This window comes from Pecten maximus, chromosome 10 (assembly GCF_902652985.1).
Source record: "Pecten maximus chromosome 10, xPecMax1.1, whole genome shotgun sequence".
NCBI lineage: Eukaryota > Metazoa > Mollusca > Bivalvia > Pectinida > Pectinidae > Pecten > Pecten maximus.
The window spans coordinates 38,772,899-38,783,907 of record NC_047024.1 but is presented as its reverse complement, the minus strand read 5'-3'; positions in this window follow the sequence as shown (position 1 = coordinate 38,783,907).

Sequence of the window (11,009 nt, the reverse complement as noted above, 5' to 3'; positions counted from 1 at the left end):
CGCAGTGTCGGGATAATAATCATTTAGTTCAGTCCACCATCATATGATAAACCATGTAGTCCACCATCATATAATAAACCACACAGTCCACCATCATATAATAAACCATGTAGTCCACCATCATACAATAAACCATACAGTCCGCCATCATATGATAAACCATGTAGTCCACCATCATATGATAAACCATGTAGTCCACCATCATATAATAAACCACACAGTCCACCATCATATAATAAACCATGTAGTCCACCATCATACAATAAACCATACAGTCCACCATCATACAATAAACCATGTAGTCCACCATCATATGATAAACCATGTAGTCCACCATCATATAATAAACCACACAGTCCACCATCATATAATAAACCATGTAGTCCACCATCATACAATAAACCATACAGTCCACCATCATACAATAAACCATGTAGTCCACCATCATATAATAAACCATGTAGTCAACCATCATATAATAAACCACACAGTCCACCATCATACAATAAACCACACAGTCCACCATTACATAGTGAACCATACAGTCAACCATCATACAATAAACCATGTAGTCCACCATCATATGATAAACCACACAGTCCACCATCATACAATAAACCATGTAGTCCACCATCATATGATAAACCATGTAGTCCACCATCATACAATAAACCATACAGTCCACCATCATATGATAAACCATGTAGTCCACCATCATATGATAAACCATGTAGTCCACCATCATACAATAAACCATACAGTCCACCATCATATGATAAACCATGTTGTCCACCATCATATAATAAACCACACAGTCCACCATCATATAATAAACCACACAGTCCACCATCATACAATAAACCACACAGTCCACCATCATACAATAAACCATGTAGTCCACCATCATATGATAAACCATGTAGTCCAACATCATATGATAAACCACACAGTCCACCATCATACAATAAACCACACAGTCCACCATCATACAATAAACCATGTAGTCCACCATCATATGATAAACCATGTAGTCCACCATCATACAATAAACCATACAGTCCACCATCATATGATAAACCATGTAGTCCACCATCATATGATAAACCATGTAGTCCACCATCATACAATAAACCATACAGTCCACCATCATATGATAAACCATGTAGTCCACCATCATATAATAAACCACACAGTCCACCATCATATAATAAACCACACAGTCCACCATCATACAATAAACCACACAGTCCACCATCATACAATAAACCATGTAGTCCACCATCATATGATAAACCATGTAGTCCAACATCATATGATAAACCACACAGTCCACCATCATACAATAAACCACACAGTCCACCATCATACAATAAACCATGTAGTCCACCATCATATGATAAACCATGTAGTCCACCATCATACAATAAACCATACAGTCCACCATCATATGATAAACCATGTAGTCCACCATCATATGATAAACCATGTAGTCCACCATCATACAATAAACCATACAGTCCACCATCATATGATAAACCATGTAGTCCACCATCATATAATAAACCACACAGTCCACCATCATATAATAAACCACACAGTCCACCATCATACAATAAACCACACAGTCCACCATCATACAATAAACCATGTAGTCCACCATCATATGATAAACCATGTAGTCCAACATCATATGATAAACCACACAGTCCACCATCATATAATAAACCATGTAGTCCACCATCATATGATAAACCATGTAGTCCACCATCATATAATAAACCACACAGTCCACCATCATACAATAAACCATGTAGTCAACCATCATATAATAAACCACACAGTCCACCATCATATGATAAACCATGTAGTCCACCATCATATGATAAACCATGTAGTCCACCATCCTATGATAAACCATGTAGTCCACCATCCTATGATAAACCATGTAGTCCACCATCATATGATAAACCATGTAGTCCACCATCCTATGATAAACCATGTAGTCCACCATCATATGATAAACCATGTAGTCCAACATCATATGATAAACCACACAGTCCACCATCATACAATAAACCATGTAGTCAACCATCATACAATAAACCATGTAGTCAACCATCATACAATAAACCACACAGTCCACCATCATATAATAAACCACACAATCCACCATCATACAATAAACCATGTAGTCCACCATCATACAATAAACCATGTAGTCAACCATCATACAATAAACCACACAGTCCACCATCATATAATAAACCACACAGTCCACCATCATATAATAAACCATGTAGTCCACCATCATATAATAAACCACACAGTCCACCATCATATAATAAACCACACAGTCCACCATCATATAATAAACCATGTAGTCCACCATCATATAATGAACCACACAGTCCACCATTATATAATGAACCACACAGTCCACCATCATATAATAAACCACACAGTCCACCATCATACAATAAACCATACAGTCCGCCATCATACAATAAACCACACAGTCCACCATTATATAATGAACCATACAGTCCACCATCATATAATGAACCACACAGTCAACCATCATATAATAAACCACACAGTCCACCATTATATAATAAACCACACAGTCCACCATCATACAATAAACCACACAGTCCACCATTATATAATAAACCACACAGTCCACCATTATATAATGAACCACACAGTCCACCATTATATAATGAACCATACAGTCCACCATCATACAATAAACCACACAGTCCACCATTATATAATAAACCACACAGTCCACCATTATATAATAAACCACACAGTCCACCATTATATAATAAACCACACAGTCCACCATTATATAATAAACCATACAGTCCACCATTATATAATAAACCACACAGTCCACCATCATACAATAAACCACACAGTCCACCATTATATAATGAACCATACAGTCAACCATCATACAATAAACCACACAGTCCACCATTATATAATGAACCATACAGTCAACCATCATATAATAAACCACACAGTCCACCATCATATTATAAACCATGTAGTCCACCATCATATAATAAACCACACAGTCCACCATCATACAATAAACCACACAGTCCACCATTATATAATGAACCATACAGTCCACCATCATACAATAAACCATGTAGTCCACCATTATATAATAAACCACACAGTCCACCATCATACAATAAACCACACAGTCCACCATTATATAATGAACCATACAGTCAACCATCATACAATAAACCACACAGTCCACCATTATATAATGAACCATACAGTCAACCATCATATAATAAACCACACAGTCCACCATCATATTATAAACCATGTAGTCCACCATCATATAATAAACCACACAGTCCACCATCATACAATAAACCACACAGTCCACCATTACATAGTGAACCATACAGTCAACCATCATACATGTATCAATGCTGCCAACCATTATATAATAAACCATGTAGTCCATCATCATATAATAGTCCACCAGTATATAATATCCCAAGCGTGTAATTAGTTTGTCGTTGTTATGCTGTAGTTCGTTTTCCTTGTTAGATATTTCCTTGACACACATCCTCATATGGCAAAACCATACAAAGCTAGACAACAAATACAGGTATCCATGACGATGCTGGCGATGCAAAACAAAATGGAGATAAATCTACACCGTCTCTCTTTTGTGTCGGAGTTTGTTTATTGTTATATTTGGATCAGCTGTAAGTCCAAAGCAGGAAATACAGCACATCTACATCAGGTCTACATCATTAACACTCCATCAACAAGATGATGTTTTATACACCGTCAAAGGAAGGGGTCAACATTTGGCCCCAACTTTAATTTATTTTATTTTTTCACAATTTGTAGAAGCATGAACAAGAACCATGCCCACATAAACGATAGGTTATTATTACTTCTGATAGTCATAGTTGACGTTCTTGCATAACTTACAACTTGGTGCTATGCAAGGAGGCCTACTACAACTATCGGTTGACTCACCATTTATGTCATTATTGTTTAGTTTCATGTATCTACATACATTGTATGGTAAAAACAAAAGAAATTGAAGTAGGGGCAGTCGCTAATGTTAAATATCCATAGGCGTTAACCCCCACCTTTGAAGGGAGCATTATGGTATGACGTCACCCATCTGTCCGTCTGTCCAGCGTAAACTTTTGTTTGTCCAGAGATCCCTACATTTTCATTTAATGTCTTTATTAAGGTTATATATAGTTGTGTTTGGTATTTTGACTATTTTTGCACTGTTTATTTCGATATTTGACTTTTGTCTCATTGTATAAAGCATTACTTGGCATTCATTCGACGGGCATGAACTGTTTCGCTCCACGGTACTCTCTTTATAAAGTGTACATTTTTATGTCCTTTTATACTTTTTATGTCCTATATGACCATACACGTTGAAAAGTTTTCCATCAATCAATCAAAAAGGAATTGGTATGTTCAGGCTGCATCTTTTTCAAAAAAGGTCAACTTACATCAGTATGATCCTCGCAGGTTGTTATTTAAATCAGTCTCAATGTCGTTTGGTGGGTGTCTTTGACGTCTTACGTCGCGTCTGGACCTATCCCCATGGAATTCTCCAAAAACAATAGCCGTGATACATGTACATAAGTATCCGTTGGAGAGACCAAAATAGATCTTCTGCCCTCATAGCAACACGTGGTATCTGAAATCTGCCCCTATATGACCCTGACTGTTGGTGTCTCCTTGACACCTGTCCCTTTATGAACCTTACTGTTGGTGTCTCCTTGACACTTGTCCCTATATGACCGTTACTGTTGGTGTCTCCTTGACACCTGTCCCTATATGACCCTGGCTGTTGCGAGGACGTTGAACACCTTAAAACACAAACAAATAACCCTTCTAATGAACATCGAAACTAAAGTGGAATTGATGTTCCCTATACGATGTTTAAACTATATTTCTTGTCAAGATGTCTTACATTTTAAGTTGGATGTTAAAAATTGGAGTAAGGTCCGCCCGTTGTCAGTATAATGTACCCAGGTGAGATGACCTGATGGCTGTCTTCGGCAGTATGTTTCATTGATGAAGCACTATACAGTTGACATGTGTTCTGCGCTATCTCAATGAGACACATATTTTTATACTTGTATTTGTACTGTGAAACAGCCAGGCTAATTACATGCTATTTTCACCAAGAATTGGTTCGTTGGCTTTAATTCAAAGGCTTGAAGCTGATGATGTGAGTGAACCACACAAACCACGATTAAGCCCCGGGTGATGTATCGGATCATATATACGTAAATACAATACCGTAAATAAATTCGTATACCATAATAAAGATAAATCGAAAAGTGAGCGGTGTAAAATGCAGTCGCACTTAGCGATCTGCTGCAAAGGATAAGTCCTATGGGCATATTTATAGTTTGAAGGCATTGCTTTATATGGGGTATACGGAATAAGTTGGAGGTATTACGGCGCTTCAAAGTTGTTCAGCAAGATGAGAAAAGATGACATCTCAAATTTAGCTGCCTCTACCGATTATGGTTTTAGTATTGTATTATTTACAGCTCTGGTCATTGATGCATACGTGTAAGTTTGGTTTGGTTTAATATTATTTTGCGTTAAGCAGCTACGGTAATTTAAGGAACATGGCCTCCTGTGTGCGAGATGTATCCGTTTAGTGCATGCTTGGGTATTGTGGGAGGCTGCGGTATGTTCGTCTCAAGCGCAGAGCTGATGTCGACTTTATAGTGCTACCTCACTGGAATACACTGCCGAAGACAACTAGCAAGGGCACCATTCCCGGTCACATCATACTGATATTGGGCGACGTACATATGTAGTCGTCCTACTCTCAAACCACTGAACGTTGGCCGCCTCTTACGATGAAACATTAAGGTTGTTTATGTTACCATAGAGACATGAACATGTAGTATCGTATCATTTTTTTCTTACGTAAAAAGGTCTGTAATTAAGCGTTCCATTTTCCAAAGCTATTCCGAATACGAGTTTCATGTCTATATGAAGTGGTCTATTGTGTTCCTTTTATATCTAAATCCACTCTGTAAAACAACACGTGCTGGAACCCCTGGTATTTACGGTTGTTAGTGCTGTACTTAATATTTCAGAGACGTTAAGCACACGCATAACTATAAGTAATTTGTCCCATCGAACGCTTGCTTGTCAAATTAAGAATGTCTTTGGAATATACTCCGGCTTCAATAGAATTTTTAATGATAGGGAAACAAAATCAATATATTTGACCTGTTGATCGGTTCTAAAAGGCTAGTAAACAAAAGAGTGATACGAACGTTTCTTTTGAAGTATGTAATCCATATAGAGCTTATCGATTTCCTTCAATAACGGAACTCGCCTCACGTAAGAAATCAATTAATGATGTTCACTGTTTCATTAAATAGTCCCAAATGTAAGTTGGGAAATGAATATTCAAATTCTTATATGATCTGAGGAATTAGCATTTGTTTCGACTACAAAAGCATTGCACATTGTAACACGCACTGATTTAAAAGGATATTTTCATTAAATACTTTATATAACCGAGAACTATGTTCTATCCCCATCCTTATGAAATGAGATACATATCGTGTACTAAAAATATTCACCAGGAAAGCTCTTGAGCCTTCGCAGTGAAGGGACACGGCTCGTTGATAACATTTGTCGTTCGTCTGGTACTAATGAAAGGGGAATGCACATCGAAAACTTCATAAAATCATTTGTATCCGGCTACTCCAACGTTTACACATTAAGATTTGACATTATGTAATTAAATTTTGATATGCCTATCACACCATTTACATGCAATAGAACTATACAATAAAACAAATCATATGTTTTGAAACCAGTCGATATCTGAATTTTTACCTTTAACAATTTTAGAGTTTAATGTGTTTTCTTCTTTGGATGTCCGTTATATCTGGTGTTGTTTGGCCATAAATAATCCTCAAGTTGTCGGTGGGACGTAAAACAATGAAATACTCTGTTAGATTGAAGTATATCTAAGTCAAAAGTGTATGCTTTGAGTGTCATTAATTGCCTTCCGATAAAAACATCAAAACAATAACGATGAATGAAATAGCACCTTAATATACAAAAACCTGAAATTTTAGTTAAGTTTTGAAAGAACATTGTGTTAAAAGAACAATTAAGTCAAACATGCGTTTTATAATTCAAGCAGAATAGAAAAATATATACCAAGACGAAATATTAGTTATCTGCTACGCAGGTAATGTCCAATATGGTCATGTTACGTATTGGGAAAGTCTGCACCAATATGTAATGTGATGTTGCACCCTCTGACGGGAACAGAGTGATGACGCGGTAGATCTGATTTCATGTATAATTATTTCTTATTAGATTTTGCTATAATATACCAAATACATGGTAATCAATACGTATAATAGATTCGAATTATCGTTTTGAAGATTGAAATCGACCAAAAACAATTTTACATTTTATACACAAAGGATCACCGAATTGGGTTTACGCTAATGAAAGTGTGTGTACACACCTACCGGTACGTCTCTGCTTACATCTAACGCACAAAATACGTATATGTATTTTCAACACGGGATTTTGATTATTCTTGTCATCTTATTTATCACCCAAAATGAAGAAGGGCTTAAAAATGAAGCTACCTACATATTATGTTAATGTACATTACCATACATTCGTTTGTGTGGGAACATAAATGAGGTATATATAAAGAAACATAGAGGAAGACCTATGGCAAAGAATGGTGTACTTCTGTAAAATTACGGACAGATGTGGTCACCTCAGTTGAAGGAGAAATTTAACACTCTACACAGCACTTTTTATATCTGCTACTAGCGCAGACGGTCTTGAAATAAAATTTGCATAATCCAAGATCTTTTCAATTTAACAGCAACGCACTTAATTTGACTACTAATATGAATGAATTTAACAGTCTATATTATTTATATAACGTTTCTACCACAATAGATATGTGCTATTCAACTCCAAAGGCATGGGAAATCATTACAACAGCTGAATATCATTCTAAATGCGTTTTGATTGGTTGAAACGTTGAACTTTGGCCGGGATTATTTTTCAATCACGTGGTTCAATGCGTTTTGATTGGCTAACACTTGGATGCCGCATCTTGAAGTCTCGGAAATTATTACGCACAAAATGTATATTTCGCCGTTGTTTTTGTGATATTTTTTAGAAATTTATATCGATTTCTATTACTTTACTGCTTTGAAAAGAACAAACGTACATAATATTTGTTAAGATTTGAAGGTTGTAATATTTCCATACATTTCCGAAAATGCCAGTTTTGCATATCAATTAGCGGCATTTCGCTTTAGGTCATACAACCCACTTGATATTGTTAAAAGAACACATGTTGACACGAAACATGTCGATTCATTCTCAGAATAGTTTTTCTATTGTGGTAGAAACAGGGTCACACAAACGTGTGGTTGCTGTATATGGTATTTCATTCACTCTCGTTAGTTAGTTTTTCAAAGTTACAAAAACACTCGCTAAGTTATTAACTCGCTAAAAGCTCGAGGTTGTGTAATATATGTAAAAATAACAAACTTGAGGAAAGGAAATAACATATGCAACGACCACTCGTTGTGTGATCTTTATGCACATATTGTCAATATAGGGCCGCGGTGGCCGAGTGGTAAAGGTGTCCCGACACTTTATCACTAGTCCTCCACCTCTTGGTTGCGAGTTCGAAACCCACGTGGGGCAGTTGCCTGGTACTGACCGTAGGCTGGTGGTTTTTCTCCAGGCACTCCGGCTTTCCTCCATCTGCAAAACCTGGCACGTCCATAAATGACCCTGGTTGTTAATAGGACGTTAAACCAAACAAACCAAATTATCTATATAACCTACAGTGGAACTTCGTTAACTCGAACTCGGATAACTCGAATACCCCGCTTAACTCGAAGTACCTCGCCGGTCCCGGCCGAATTATCTCTTTATCTTAGTAAAAAAAACTCGGAAAATTCGAATTCGGATAACTCGAAAAACTCGGATAATACGAAGTAAAAATTTGGTCCCAACAATAAAAATCCTACTTGAAATGTTCGAATAACTCGAAGTATAATTTTCGTCGATCGGTGGCAAACGCCGACATTTTTTAAGAGCTAAATTCTGTTTGTAATACTGAACATATCGGCACTACTAACCTATAAATGTACATGCTATTATAAGTGTTTCATAAATTCATAAAAGAAATTGTCGCTCAAGCGGAACTAATCTCTGACACACCGGTAGATCTACCCGGCTGATGTTTTTACAGGTGTAGAAATGACACAGTCACCGGCGCCTATTAAATCTTTAAACTGCTGAAACAATAGCGTAATTACTGCCGAGGTGTTCAGAGTACAACTGTAACGGTCAGTGCTGTCTATTAAATCGGATAAAACGCCAACTCAGTTACAGTAACATTTTATACGCACATGCGCAGCCCAACTTCCGGTGCTAATACACATGGAAATGGCGTGGTTATCAATAAAAAGTAAGTAGGCCGATCAAACAGTATTTTATATATGTCCAATAAAAGGTAATGGTTCTGTTACGTTTTGTATGCAATCTGTGTTAAACTTAAACGGTTATTTGTTTTGAAATTAATAACTTGTTATTTTGTCGAATTCCGTTTTATCGTTTACCTTTTGCAAACATGACTTGCACATCAGATCGTTATTGAAGTGACTGTATATCGGCAAAACTACACCAAATTACAAGTGACATAACGAAACATTACATATATATTTACATGTATTGACCAGTCTTCACACTAAACTGATGAGCGACAGAGCGAAGTTATAATGATTATATAATGTTGACAAATATTGACCAAACTTTTCACCAAAAATGATAACTCGCTTAATTCGAACACTCGGATAACTCGAAGTTTTTTCGTGGTCCCGTCGACTTCGAGTTAACGAAGTTCCACTGATATGTTTTGTCCATATTGTTAGTATTATGTACTCTTGCTTTGTATGACTTTGAGTCCTGTGAAGAGGATTGTACAAACCGTGTTCTGGAATAGACTTTATGTAACTTAATACTGTAATCTAATTAATCAATGGGCCGTTCCTTTTTTATTTCAGTCCATTTGATTGTCAGATATTGATGAGTTGTGAAGAGCTATAAGCTCAGGAACCCTTTGACTTCATGTATACTGCCCTGCAGGTAGGGCGTAACAATTGTACCTGCTGCCCCCATTGCATGATCGTAGGAGGCGACTGGGATCTTATCTTTTCTCTTCTTTCTTAGCAACCTTCTTCTTCCTAATGTCTCCCTTGACAGTGCCTCACTTTTGGCCTTTAGTTGAGCGTTCACCCCTGTGAGGAAGGCTTTGGGTTCTGTCCCCTGGCCAAGACATACCAGAGTCTTTAAAAATGGTAGTTACTACTCCTGCTTAGCGCTCAGTATATTTGAAGTGGGACGACTGGTTCGCCCATTGTCAGTATAATGTGACCGGGTGGGGTGTGCTGCTGGGTGTCTTCGGCAATATGCTTCAGTGAGGTAGCACTATTAATCGGCAAAAGTTCCGGCCTACCACAAGGAGACTTAACACGAACATACCGCAGCCTCCTAAAACACACATACGCACTCACCACACGCATACATGTCGCACGCACGGGAGGCCGTCCTTAAATGACCTTAGCTGTTAATAGGACGTGAAGCAAATTAAACCAAACCAAGCCAAACATGAGATAAGTTGTTAACTTTTTATGTTTCTGAAAATAAGATGGTTCACAAAAGTGGAAAGTTGGCCGGCCTATATCTTAAAGGCCCTGGCATCACGTCCACGTGGCAATGAAAAAGTATGGCCAGATAAATATCATTGTACATGTTGAGGTGCTTATCTTGTAGTACATCAGAGATAAGTATATCAATTATTGTGAATGCCTGAGCATTTAGTTTAATTATATTTGAAAATATATACACCATTCGTATGAAGGTACCCTTATCTACGCACGTTTCCGATTCTCGATGTC